The 15,370-nt window shown below is 38.0% G+C and overlaps 1 long non-coding RNA gene across 2 annotated transcripts in view; it reads left to right on the forward strand.

Moving 5' to 3' along the window:
• The window catches only part of LOC129092652 (uncharacterized), an 87,194-nt gene extending 73,044 nt beyond the window's left edge, over positions 1 to 14,150 (forward strand). For both annotated transcript variants that reach the window (XR_008531264.1, XR_008531263.1), the window contains exon 5: positions 13,036 to 14,150. This is a non-coding gene — a long non-coding RNA (uncharacterized LOC129092652). The remainder of the gene's footprint in view (positions 1 to 13,035) is intronic.
• The last annotated feature ends 1,220 nt before the right edge of the window (positions 14,151 to 15,370 follow it).

A 15,370-nucleotide genomic window follows, 5' to 3' on the forward strand; every position in this document is an offset into this window, starting at 1 on the left:
TGCTGGACTTTTGTAGGAAAACTCTTTCGTAAGAGGCTCATTCATAAAGACAAAGATGATTCTTTCTAGAGAGACAAAAATCCTGAAGTACAGATTGTTTTCCATCATGTAATAAATCCACAGAAAGAGAGAACCAGATGGAGACAAACAGACACAATCACTGAGGCTCTCCTGACATCTCAATGACACACATGTTTACCGCCATTTTGCTGAGTCACACATGTTTTCCACGACCCTGCAGAGAGCCTTATGGCCTGACTAAGAGGAGACTCATGGCACAGTTATCAAGTAAACTATCATCTGATTGGGCTGTTTATAATCTGAGACACGGTTCATTCAGATGCAGCGGTCTGCCTGCTACAGCTATTTGTATTAAATTCCTCCCATATTTGGCAACTCTAAATACATGTTGCATGAGGTCGAACTATTTTTATCTGTGCCACTTCTTCTTCTTTTCTGTTCTGAAGAATCCGTTTGTAAATCAACCAGACGAGAGCGATGCTGCTGAGGGATTCTGAAAGAAACCCGAGATTACATGTAAAGATGAAGTTAAGATAAGATAAAATAATCCTTTATTAGTCCCACAGCAGGGACATTTGCAGGATTACAGCAGCAGAGAGGACACAGCAAACTAGAGACATAGTAAAAAAACAAGATCAAAACCAGTATTATAAATAAGTAAATAAGTAAGTTCAATGCTCCTTCTGCAATATCTGAGCATGGCAGCTTTGGGAAATTGACTATTATCAGGGGTAATTAAATGAAATGGGTGAATAGAAAGTAGTAAAACACAATGGACAGTGTTGGGAGTCTGTTGACACTGTGAGAGGCTGTGCTGTCATTGGACAGCAGGACGACGTGTGAGGCTCAGCTTCCTCTCTGGGGAGTTGATGTTCCTGCCATGGGATTTTTGTTAAGTGATCTCCTGCCAAACCAAACGCCATATATGAGCATCTCTACATCGGTGGACATATTGTCGATGAACTGTTGTCATTGCAAACAAACAGATGCTTGGCAACAGAGCAGAGCCGTGTTTCACCAGTGAGAAACTTTTGGAGTGAATCAGCAGTAGCAGGAAACATTAAAAGGCAAGTTAATACAGCTGTGATTGGAGGATATTATAAAATGTAGATATTGTAAAGTTATCACACATTACAACGTATCCTCAAACAGGATATCATAAGAAAAGTTAATCCTCATTTTTACTGCGTTTTCCTACAAAAGTCCAGTAACGTCTGTCATCCATTCATCCATCCATCCATCCATCCATCCATCCATCCATCCATCCATCCATCCATCCATCCATCCATCCATCCATCCATCCCATCCATCCATCCATCCATCCATCCATCCATCCATCCATCCATCCATCCATCCATCCATCCATTCATCCATCCATCCATCCATTCATCCATCCATCCATCCATCCATCCATTCATCCATCCATCCATCCATCCATCCATCCATCCATCCATCCATCCATTCATCCATCCATCCATCCATCCATCCATCCATCCATCCATTTCCTTCCGCTTATCTGGGGCCGGGTCGCGGGGGCCTAAGGAGGCTCCTCCAGACGTCCCCACACCCGCCCGGCTCCTCTCACCCTGGGCAACTCCGGAAAAAAAAGGAAGAAGTCCAGCCCCTCTCCAGGAGTTTGGTTCCAGAACCGGTGCTATGCGTGGAGGTGAGCCCAACTATATCTAGCTGGTAGCGTTCCACTTCCCGCACCAGCTCCGGTTCCTTCCCGCCAGAGAGGTGACATTCCACGTCCCTAGAGCTAGTCTGTGATGCCGGGGGTCAGCACGCCCAGGTTTCCGCCCCAGCCTGCCGCCCGGCTCACACTGCACCCGACCCCAATGCCTATCCCTGCGGGTGGTGGGCCCACAGGGTGGCGGCACGATGTAGCTTTTTCGGGCTGGGCCCACCAGACGCTCGCCGGCGAGCTCCCCTCCCAGGTCTGGCTCCAGGAGGGGGCCCCGGTTTCCCTATTCCGGGCGAGGTGCCACAACCTTGCATCGTCTGATTCATTTGGGTCTGTGAGTCGCTCTTAGTCTGACCCCTCCCCCGAGACCACTTTGCCTTGGGAGACCCTACCAGGAGCTATTGCCCCCGACAACACGGCTCTCAGGATCACTGGGGCACACAAAGCCCTCCACCACGATAAGGTGGTGATTCATTGGAACATGCGTCAGTGTCTGCTCAATACATGAATACAGTCTTTTCAAAATAAAACTCTTCACAGGAAACTCAGTTAGTTTAAAGGCAACAAAACCACTTAGTTAAGTTTAGGCTAAACCTAACTAAGTATTTCACCATCTTTTATTAAACCTAATTAAGTTGTTTTTTGTGAAGAAGAAAGTTTATTTTGAAAATACTGTATGCCTGTAACGAGAGGAACGGGACACTTGCTGCTGGACTTTCTTAGGATAAATCACAAGAAGTTAGTAGTTATAATTAATAATAATTAGTTATTAAAGGATCATTTTTTTAAATCTCTTGCTAGTTAACCATCCATAGCTTTAATATGAACGTTCATCTTTGCAGCTGGAGCCTGGACGCTCTGCCACATGGATCGTACCATCATGAATGTTAGGTGGAAAAGAAGGATGGTGACTTCACATTCCTCAACTTCTGAACCAGAGTGCTGATGAACCTACTCATCCCTCAGACATCGTGAGAGCTCTGTTTCCTCAGAAAACATTTACTCAGGGTTCCCCTCAGCCGTGTGTCATGAGCTGGGTTCTTGTGTATGACATAGCAGCGCCGTAAATGCCACTTCCTCATTCGGTTTTCCATTTCTGGGAAATCGCGGTACCTCAGAGGGCACGCAGAGAGGAACAGGCCGAAGATAGAACGGACAGACTCCGTCTCTGGGCATTTATTGTGTGAAAAATATGTGACATGATCATTTTAGCCAGTTTGATCTGAGTCAGCGTGTGTTTCCTGTTTCATATCATGTGGAGTCTTTACTATAATCAATGAGTCGCTGATACAAATAGATACACAATTATTGTAAAGCTTTATTTAAAAAGAAATCTGTGACTTTTTTGTTGCTCTTCCACAAAGAGACAGATTCAGAAAAAAGATCATCACAATCTAAGCAGCAGAGCTTTTCTAATAATTCAGATTTTTTACAAAACAAACACTGAATCCTTAATTTCCCATAATGCACCACAGTTGGGCATTTCATCAGAACTCCACACTCACAGTTTGTGTCCAAGGCTCTTTGTTTGAAATCTGAGGAGTGTTTGAGTGCATCTGCAGTCATATTTTCTGTAATTATTGCTCCCTGAATGAGTTTACCTCTCAGTTTAATGCTTTTTATCACTGAACAATATGGAGCAAACACAATGCAACAAAAAGCCCTCGGATGAGATTGAAAAACAAGAAAACAGAACAACGAGACGCAACGCTTTGCAACACCGACCGTCAAAGCAGCGCCGCACGTCTCTAATAAAGTCAACACAAGTCTTTGCTTTTCACCGTCGTCAGGTGCATCTCACAGCACCAACAATCCATTTTCTGGAGCGTGAGGCAGTCGCCCGAGGAGATGCAGCGGCTTTGATTCCTTTTGTTTTTGAAGATGTGAAACCTTTTGATTCTGAAACCTGTGGTAGTTTCTGCAACAACACATGATTTTTTTTTGTTAACTCACGTGGAGTTTAAAAAAGTCTTTCAGGGAGATTAGATCTGTTTGTCTACAGATTCTACCGTGAGTCAAAAGGCTGATGAAATACTGCAGAGTGGCGTGATCACCTGGATGAGAGGAGTCTGGTTACAGTTCAACCAGAGCTTCACATGCGGACTCATTAACTTTGTTTTTCAGATTTATTCATCCAATAACGCTGCTTTGTCAGACGACTTTCCTGAGAGATATTGTACAAAAAGTTGTTTTATATGATAAAATTTAAGTTATTTTTATTTTAAAATCCGATTTAGAAAATGTAGTTTAACTGGACTTGATCTTGTATATTAATAATCTCTGAATTATGTCCTAACAGATCAGCATTTAAACTGGAGAAGCTCCATTCATCAGGGGTGCGTTCAATGTTGAACATCTGCAACATTTTTCAGCGTCTCTCTGGTTAGACATCATGTGACCTCCTTTCTGTGTGTCATAATTCACAGCATCAGTTTACCAACATGTGGTGAGTTAGTGGAGGTTAATTTACCAGAAGCTATTACAGATTGTGTTGCCAAAGCTTTCATTACAACATTAAACACATAGTTACACCCGTGTTTTCAATCTCACATGAAAAAATCAAAAGCTACGGTTATGACAACAACACTTTTCTAGAACAGCACTGAATGCACCATTATCAGGGCCTTAGCCAGGACTTTATCACTACAGCAGACTAATGCAACTTTTTTTATGTTTTATATATTTGCTTATCACCGAAAACACACTTTGCAGGGCTTTTTACGCAATGTTTAACATATTTCATACGGGAGGAAATTCATTTTTTAAGATCTTTTAAACTATCCCCAATTTTTAGTTTGGCTTCATTTACCACAGAATGGAAACAGCTGCACTCCACCGCTGCTCTGAAACGTCCCTGCACATTCTATTTAACAACGTGACTTAATGAATGCTGCTTCAAATCCCTCTCCACACTGAATACAATTTATGGTAGGGAAACAATACATTCTTTATATATATTTATTGCTGTTGGCCTAAAATATTTAACATCTATTGAGTCTGTTATTACTGGACTCCAGCCCTGAAATGCCCACTATGTGTGGGTTTTACTTGTAGAATATAAAAGCCCTTGAAGTTGGTTAAACCACGAAAATACACAAACTAGTCATTACTTTATGTTGATAAAAACATGGCCTGTTTGAATATGAAGAGCTGCTGCAGTCAGAAAGCCACAGATCTGATAAAACTTCTTTCCAAATGATTAATCAAACTGTATCCATCCCTGAAACAACACACACTTTCCTCCTAATCCTTAATACCTCATGAAAAACAAACTGAAAGGGGAACAACAGCTTCTTTTGTTTGAGTCAATATCACGAGACAGAATAACGATGAATCTCAGTCTGAGTCATGGACTGACGTCTTTTCTCTACTGACGGCCAGCGATTATATGTTGAAAGAGACAAACCTGTCATTAACCCTGAGGGCACAGAGGCAGCCGAGCAAAGCAAAGTCACAAGTGTCCTTTTAGATTTTCAGTCATTTCGAAATGGTTGAAGGGCGTCACAAATTCAAAAATAAACCCCTTATAGTGTTTCTTAATCTTTGTTGAGAAATTACAAACTCAGAGCATTCATAAGCAACAGTTCTGTAGTTTTCAGATGTAAACTTCCCAAACTTTTGCTCTTTAAAGACTTTAATGACACATTTACTGAGATTAAGGGGAATCAGGATTTTTAGTAAGAAAATTAAAGATAAGAATTAAGAATAAGAATAAACAGAAAAGAGCTGATAAAACTTCCAAAATGCTAAATACAAGAATGATATCAAAGTTCAGCCTGCACAACGAACAATGCATGGGGTAATTAAAGGGAACAAAACACACATGTATATAATTATAATAAGTATTAAGACCTGAGCAGAAAGAGCTTCTGTAGTTTCACACTTATGAGTCAGGGGGGGCGTCTTCTGATTTGAAACAACTGTAGCAGCCGTCTGTGGTTTTAAAAGTTTATACCTACATATAAAGTCTGAAAACTAATATCTCCCTTCATATTCACAACTGTACAGTGGCTGAATTATATTTAACTCACTGAGTTAAATTATATTAAGGCTTAAAGTGTTTGCAATGGCCTAAAAAATGATTGGACATTAGACTATTTCCAAATAAAACAGAAAGCCAACATTGTGCATTGCTTTACAATACTAGGTTGACAGGAAACATATTAATGAAACATAGTTTTGGTTCAGAATAGTCGACATTAATCTATAAAACATTCAATGCCAAAACTTTTTCTGCAGCAGTTTAAAGCAAAATAACTCACATACAAATCATACTAGTTCACTCATTGTTGGTCTGAAGTGAGGACCTGTGAAACCATCTCACAGGCTTCACCGTAGAGCATAACATGCCACGGCAGTAATCATATACGTTTTATGATAGCTGTCAGCTGGCTGCAGGCTTTTGGGTCGATGAGTCGCATTTCCTATTACAGGAGCAAGGGTTTGTGGGAAGTTTGGAGCTGTAAACAGGAAGTATAAAGTTGAGCATGAGAGCCGGTGCAGGAAGTCACACAATTTATCATAACTCGGTTCAGCTTGTTGCCTTTTACAGTAAGTTGCAAGATTTCAAACACAATGATAACACAATGTGGAAATAGTTTTTCCTAATTCACAGTTTGAATGAGTAACTCATTATTATTCACCAAACTTCATTAAACACACATCAAATAAATTCATGGACATAAATCTTTAAAAACTGTTACTGATTATAGTTTCATTCTTTATTCTTCCTGTAAGTTTAGTCAACACAACACAAAAAGTACAAAAAGTAGTAAAGAGTGCAGACGATAGAGCAAAAGAGCTGCTGGGTCTTAAAGGGGATCACAAACAGGGATCTTTGGATGCTTATACCATCGTGTTAAGGGCTCATTGCACAGATGAAATATGGTCTATAATTTATATATATATATATATATATATATATAAATGCAAGTCCCCTTCAAAAATAATCCAAGGCACACTGAAGGGTTTGTGTAAATTAAAGTAATAGTCGTAAAAAATAAATAAAATGATGCGCAAAACCCCACAATGTGCCACAGATTCTATTTGAAGGAGAATTGCATTTTATATATATATTTTTTGAGACTATATTTCACCCATGCAATGAGGCCTTAACAAGATGGAATAAGTAGTAAATAGTGCATTTGTTGGGGACTATTTTCTGTGGCGGATTAAGAGTAATATTGGCAGCACAACGGTGTTTGTGGGATTGAGTTCAAATAAACTACAGTGTGTGTGTGTGTGTGTGTGTGTGTGTGTGTGTGTGTGTGTGTGTGTGTGTGTGTGTGTGTGTGTGTGTGTGTGTGTGTGTGTATGTGTGTGTATGTGTGTGTGTAAAAAAGTGAGGCTAACTCATGAGTTTGTAATGGCTTTTGGACACAGGGACAATACTTCAGGGATAGAGCAATTAATTTAGTCTTTTTGAGGAATTTGTTGACAGTAAGAGAACAATAGAGCTGTGAAGTGGGAGGAGTGGATGTTTTTTTCCCTCAGACAAAGTTATGTGACTCAGAGTTAAATCATCAGAGCAAAAGATTAACAACTCCGATACAAAATATCTGCTCCGTTGATAAAATGCCAAAGGTACAAGCCATCATGGAAGTTAACGCAACTCCCAACATGCATTTTGGCAAGAAATATCCAAACACCGAGCTATACATGAATGTCTGTGCTGCTTTTGACGGTTTATGATGCAACTGTGATGCTGAGTTTTGTTCCCAAATGAAAGGACGAAATGTTTTGTAACCCTTTGAAACACATTTTTACACTTTTCAGGAGAGCCCCATGTTTACATGTTAACATTGAAAATATCATTAAAATTAATATTTTTTAAATGGGAATTGGACTTTTACTCAGGTTCCTTGGTTCTGATATTTGGAGTGATTATGTGGACGTGTGTGCTTTTTTTCTTTCAAGAGTTAGATGAGATATGACTCTCATATTTGCACAGTAAATATAAAGCCACAGCCAGAAGCCAGTTTGCAAAGCTTTACATATTAATAAACAAGCGAGATATAGCTATGTGATTAGTGAGCGTTGGAGTTGTTGGAAGGCAGATTTTGACACCTTGGGACAGAGCCAGACCGTTTCCCTCCCTGTTTCCTGTCTTTGTGCTCAGCTGAGGAAAGTGGCAGCTGGCTGCAGCTTCATATTTACTGTAAAGACATTAAAGTGTTATTAATCTTGTGATCAAACTCTTGGCAAGAAAGAAAATGAGCTTACAGTATTTCCAAAATGTCAAACTATTCCTTTAAGTCAGTAGAGTAATTCTGCAGGTTGTTTGGATGACTGGCTGGTTCATTTGAATGACTAATTGGTGGCTGGTTAAACGTGTGTTTGACATGTTTATTCTGCCCAGGTTTGGTTGGAGGTATTCATTTGACTGTTTTATAAATTGGATCTGTTGGGCTGTGTTTTGGGGTTTTGTGGTGTGGTTTGTTCCCTCTGATGTTTTGTCCCGGCCACATTTGCTAAGGACCGTTGTTATTAGTGTCATGGAGCAGCATGGTCTCCTGTCCATATCCACTTAGTTTGAGTTAGAATTGCTTGTGTCAGCCTGTTCTTTGCTGTGGGCTGTTGTATTTCCTTTTCTTTGGTTCACTTGTGGCTTGTCCTCTCTTCAGCTTGGATTTGTTGGGTTTGCCTCTGGAGCGACTCCGGTGTTTTATAAGTGGGTCTGAGCTGCTGCAGAGCTGCATGTCTGCTTCACTGAGGCTGATGTAACAGTGAGCCAAAGAGCTGCAACACAGCGATGCAGTGTCCACACTGCAGTGCAGCTCACCAAAAACAGGCTGGTGTACTGTATGCACACACACACACACACACACACACACACACACACACACACACACACACACACACACACACACACACACACACACACACACACACACACACACACACACACAGATTCTCTCAGAAAGCCACAGCCTTCTGAAGTCTTCTTTCTTGCAGCTCTCATCAAAGCAGCATCACATATCATAGGAAGTACTCTACTTTTTAATGAGGATATGGGAACACAACATTTGAAGAAGAAAGGAGCAAGTTCACATGATGTAAGCTTCTGTGTAAGGCAACATGGCAAAGATTTAAAAACAATGTATTGCAGAACAAATGGAAATAACTAGCTGCCTTATAAACGCAAACTATATTTCTGCATTGGGGCACGTTCTGCTTTTCACTCTGTGGGTAGGTGACGGTGTCGGGGCCCAAGACAGAGAAACTTCCTTAAAACGGAGACCTTCTCTCATAAAATGTTCACATTACATAGAAAAATTAAATATCTCTTTTTCTCGCTTTTCGTTCTGCTGCTATATATATAAAATGAGTGCGACTAAGCACTGTGTTGTATCTGTGTATTCTCATGATTAGGGTCGGAGGTTGTGTAATATGTCTGTGTCACTACCCCATTATTCCCCTAAAGCACTGGTGGACTCGACCCCCTTGTATGCCCTCTTGTATGGTAGGTAGAACATGATTGACCTCTAGGGAACCCTTCGTTCCACTAAAGAAAATGTGATGAAGTGCCACTTGGGTTAGCCTTCCTTCCAGTAGAGAAAACTTAATAAACTTCCCTCTAAAAAGACCTTACAGTCGAGAAAACGTGATGAGGTGCCATCCAGGGGCCCCTGTCAGTAGAAAAAATGTGATAATGTGCCCTCTAAGGTGCCATGTCAAAAAAAGTCATAATAACGTCATAATTTAGTATGTAGAAAAAAGTCATAGTATAGTAAGCCGAAAGCAAGTCATAAGAAATTCATAGTATAGTATGTTGAAATACGTCATAAAACAGTATTTCGATTTTTTTTTTTTAAAGTCATAGTATAGTATGTCATAAAAGGTCATAAAAAAGTCCTGAAAAAGTCCTGAAAAAGTCATAGTATAGCATGTCGAAAAAAGTTGTAGAATAGTATGTCGAAATTCATAATAAAGTCGAAGTATAGTATGTTGAAAAAAAATCATAGTATAGTATGTCATAAAAAAGTCATAAAAAGTCCTGTTAAAAAAAAATCATAGTATAGTATGTCATAAAAAAGTTATAGTATAGTATGTCAGTAGAGTTTATAAAGCAGGATCAAAATATTTTTTATTGACAAGGTATGAGTAAACTTTTCATTCCCTTATTACTTTCATACATAACGGGAAATAGAAATACAGTTTAAAACAATGACAAAAAGCTGAACCTGACTTCAAATATACATTAAGCTATACAGAAATGAAGAAATGAGAAATATGAATAATGGTGAAAAATATTTAAAAAGTATTAATACATAAACAATACAACATGGATCAACAACATACAGTGCAATACTTAGATTTACAGGCCTTTATGAGAATGATATATTAATGTAACAATGAACCTTTATATATAAATGATAAATTGTGAATTTATTTAATGGACTTTAACTGATCATCACAGTGATTGTCCATTCCTTTTGGAGCACATTGTTCTGTAGTTCCTACCAGAGGGAAGAAGTGGGAACATGTTGTGTCCAGAGGTGTGAAGGGTCTGCAGGGATGTTTCCTGCCCGCTTCCTGACTTAGACAGTGTTTTTGTCCTGAAACGTTTGTCTTCCTCGTTTGGTGGCTGAATGACACTGTGATAGAGGTGCAGAGATCAAACTGGATAATTGCAGCGTAGAATGGATCAGCAGCTCCTGAAGCAAGTTGAACTTCCCGAGGCAAAAGGTAGAAAATAAGTCATAAAAATGTCATCGTATAGTATGTTGAAAAAGTCATGAAAAAGTCACGGAATAGTATGTCTCAGAAAGTCACAGTATAGATTGTTTCAAAACTTCATAAAAAGTCATAGTATAGTGAGTTGGAAAAAAGTCAGAAAGTCTCAAAGTATCGAAAAAAAATCCTGAAAATCTCATAATATAATATGCCCAAAAAAACCATAGTATAGTATGTCGAAAAAAATCATAAAAAGTCATTGTTTAGCATTTAAAAAAATGCTAAACAATGAAAAAGTAATGTCAAATTCCTAGTATAGAATGTTGATAAAAGTCATAGTATAGTTTGTCTAAAAGTTGTAAAGAAAACTCATGTAATAGTCATATCATAGTATGTCAGAAAAAGTCAGAAAAAAGTCATATAAAAAATAATCATTTAAAGTCACACCATAGTATGTAGATAATGATTTATAGTATCATGTGTTGAAAAAAGTCATGTTATAGCAAGTCGATAAAAAGTAATGAAAAGGTCGTAGTATAGTGTTAAGTAAAAATAATAATATGTTGTAAATAGTCATAGTATAGTAAGAAAAAAAAAAAAAAAAATAAAAAAGTCATAGTATAGTAAGTCGTAAAAAGTCATAGTACAGTAAGTCGTAAAAAAAAATAATCTTTTTTTGCATTTCAATAAGCCTTTCATGATTGTCAACAGATAGTAAACAGGAGAGATCTGATAAGTCTGTGATATTTGCGGCCGTGTGGAGTGGAATATCCAGTAGAAGATATTATCTGTTGTGTGTTTTGTGTCGGTCTGTATATCATCATAAGTGAGCGCCTGTTTGTCTGAGTTTGTTATTGAGATCAGCTGACCTTCAGGTGTTACTTGACGGCCTTTTGGCTGCAATGTTGTATACTAGCGATCACTGGGTGTTTGTTGATGTACGGGAACAGTGACGGTACATTTGCATGTGTCAATATGCGTGCGTGTGCTTGAAATAAGTATCACATACAGATTAGTTCTGTTGGCAAAAGTCACATAGCGTTAAAACAGGCGGTAGTGTATATATATATATATATATATATATATATATATATATATATATATGACCAGTAACAGTGAACTGTTGGAGAGACGGGTTGAAAAGTGCTCTGCATTATCAAAACATTGAATGACGGTTCATCTTTTGGAATCTTTTCAGATTGCAGATTGAGTTTTTACATGCAAAACATATCTTATCAAATATGATGCATTATAATAGATGGAGGAAATTAACCAAAAATTCTAGCTTCACCTCAACCGTTATTCACAGTGGTTATATGTAATTCTAGTGTACTTGCACTTGTAAATGCTGGACTCTTACTTGTAAGAGTGTACTTTTAAATAATTGTATTAGTACTAATATTCAAGTAAAGAATCTGAATACTTTCTATGCCAGTGGTGGTTCACACAATGCAATCAATAGAGGAAGAGAATAGACTGGAGGTCTCTGACCTCAGCATCCTGAATATGTGTCCTCTTGGCCCCAACCCCAACACACTGAACATATACAGCTGCACTAGAAACTCTCACATGTGTGGGTGTGACAGAGAGAGTGAGGTCAGTCAGGAAACTAAGGGCACACCTGGTTCCTGTGGCAGTTTGGAGCAGATAAGTGTTGGTTGCAGCCAAACCAGTGAAAACCACAAAGTGCTCGAATGATTAAAAGTGCTTCCTATGAAATCGTGGCTTTAGTTTTCACTATAAAGTTTTAGACCGCAGGTAAGACTTCTGCTGGGACCAGGTCCACCATTATTGTCATGTCAGAGATGAACTGCACAGAGAGGAAGATGTGACGTTTGTAGCTAAGTAACAGAACATTAATTGTTTTCCTGCTCTGAGGTCAAATATGGGGATCCACAGGGATCAGCACTCGGCCCACTCTAGTTTTTGTGTTCCTTCTGCCCTTGGGTCTGGTTTCAATTAGATAATGTATCACTGCTATGCTGATGACACACAAATCTATCTTCCTACATCTGGCAATGATTCCACCCTACTGGTTAAATTAAAGACAAGCTTGTCGGAAGGCCATCACTGGAGGCACATTGCTTTTAACAGATTATTTGAGGAATTAAGTGTTTATAAACTGTATATAAATATATAATAAAGGGTTTATAAACACACCATAATGTAGTTGTAAGCAGATATAACTCCATAATTGGAGGCTGGTATATGATCAGAAGTGGTGGAATGACAATATAGTAAATAAACACAGTTGTAATAATATAAAATATGTCCTCATGGGAGAATTTACAATTGATGACAAATACTGTACAATTATGAACCCTTAAAATAAATGTTCTTAAATCTGCTTACAGCAACATTATAGTGTGTAATAAACCATTTTTAACATGTTTTTGTAATGTTATTAATGCTAAATGTTGGGATTTGACATGACATGATACAAAGAAATGTCTCTATTTTGAGTTCTGTTTTTTCTCTAAAGAGTGCACAACACAATGAATTTATAAATCAGATATTTATGCTTTAGCAGAAATTAATCATGCAATTTAATTTCAGTTGGACTCAAACAAAGACAAACCTGCTGACTGAGAGTCTCTGTCCTCTCACCTTGAAACCACAAAGGGTTAAGCTTTTACTTCTCTCTTTCTCTGCAGATTGAGGAATCCACCCTGCTGGCCCGCTGCTCTGACTCATGCACACGTGTGTTTGTGTGTGTGTGTGTGTGTGTGTGCGTGCGCGCACAGGAGCCATTTATATGCGTGTTGATGTGTATGTGTGTTAATGAGTTGTGTGTGTGTGTGTCTTTGTGTGGAAGACATATAATTATCTGAGCATGTGTTTGTGCCAAGCTGTGGAAGGCACCGTACTTTCCGTGTCCAGCAGATGAGCACACACACACACACACACACACACTAACACACACACACACACACACACACACACACACACACACACACACACACACACACACACACACACACACACACACACACACACACACACACACACATGCACATACACACATAAAGATGCATAGACAGGGAGAGGAAAAACAGACAAAAAAAAATCTGTCCTCATTTCACCAAATTAACTTTTAAGCCAACAAAGAACAATGACCTGACCTGAACTGTGAGTGTGCTGCTGGGCCATACATAGATTTAATAAAAATAAAAAAATGTTTTTCTTCCATGCAAAACATAGATTTTGTGTTCTTTGTAATTTTTTCCTTTAAATGTATTTGTAAATATATTTTTCACCAGTACTTTTTTTCTTTTGATATTAGATGACATTCAGAGCATTAATGTTTCATCAAACAATTGTATGCTGTTTATTTATGAATGTAAATATATATATAGAGGAGTAACGACTACAGGTTCCCCCCTCAGATAAAGAACCCATTATCTTGATCAGCCCTGTTTCAACACCTCCTACGTCATCCGCATTTAACCAGGAAGTCCTCTGTTTAATTTAATGTAGATGTGATAATCTTATGACCTTTATTTTGTTAACTGATGTTTTTTATTACACCCTGACTTTATTTACAAGTGTGTACAGATTGTAAAGCCCTCTGAGGCTAATTTGTAATTTGTGATTTTGGGCTATACAAAATAAACTGAATTGAATTGAATTGTTTCCTGTGTTTTCACTGTTAGCTTTTAGCTAAGTGAGGCAATAGAAATTATCTGAATTTCGCATCTATTTATCCAGTATTGAAGGTGACAATGCTGGCAGAAGTGAAAGGACATTTGTGCCTAAAAGTGCTTGTTGTTGCCACTGACAGACTCAGATTATTATTCTGTAAGTGTCTGCTAGCATTATGGAAAGAGAAATAAAACATTTTTCTAACCTTTCATTGATCTGATCTGTCTGTTATTGTGTCCTAGTCCTTCTCTGTCAATACTCAGTACTCTGGCTCAAATAAATATGGGCTGCCATTAAAATTGAGTTCTGACTTGAGTTCAGTCGTCTAATTAAGCTACGTTTTTAAAAGAGCATCATCAGCATATTGGCAGATCCTAAAAAGAACTGACTCCTTAAACTGTGAATTTAAGTTGATTCAATTGGCATTTTCAACTGTATTAGACACATTTTAACTTATTAATCAACCTAAGTTTAGTTAACTCACATTTCTAGGTTGAAACAAACTAGAATATTGCTTTTATTTTATTTTTTTTATTGATAAGTGAGCTATTGAGGTATTAAGTCGTTTTAATTTGAACTATTTTAAACAATGTTTGGTGGTTTTATTAATCTGCCAGATAAAGAGTGAAGAACAATATTTCACTCTGAAAAGTAAAGTATCACGAAACTGGACTACTTAACTAAAGCATCAGTATATTCAAATTGTACATACAGTAAGTACAGTACATGAGAGAATGCACTACCTTCCCACTGCTGAATACAAAGATGTTTTTGTTAAAAAATGTATAAATCACAAATGCATTTTTTTATTTACAATTTTTAAAAGCAATTAAAACAGCATAATTACAATATTTTCAGTGTACAAAAACAGTACAAACAAAAAAGACAACGTGTTGCTACAGTTGTACTGGGTCATTTGGAGTCATTCAGATTAGTTTGTTTCCATTCTGCACAAACTGGCTCCAACAGATGCATTTCTGTACAACATTTAAAGCAAAGCAACACACAATTGTCTCAGGGTTCCCTGCATTTAATATATTTTATCTTTTTAAAAAATTACAATGAAAAGAATTGCGAATAAATGTATTTTCCTGTTAACAGATCCTAATGATTGTACTGTTGTATTTACCCTAAGAACTCAAACAGAATCAGAATGTCACACAACCGTTTCTCTACTGTAACACCTTCAAATGATAGGCGGTGAATCAACACATCAACAGGTTTCCATATCAGTTTCAGAAGACGGAAATTCATCTTTCAGTTTCCTCCCTGATATGCTTTCCTCTCACGCTCCAGCTGTAATACAGTACTTCAGAATGAGGTCTAAGGTTTCACATGGCACAATAT

The sequence above is a fragment of the Anoplopoma fimbria genome, chromosome 6 (genome assembly GCF_027596085.1).
Source record: "Anoplopoma fimbria isolate UVic2021 breed Golden Eagle Sablefish chromosome 6, Afim_UVic_2022, whole genome shotgun sequence".
Classification (NCBI taxonomy): domain Eukaryota; kingdom Metazoa; phylum Chordata; class Actinopteri; order Perciformes; family Anoplopomatidae; genus Anoplopoma; species Anoplopoma fimbria.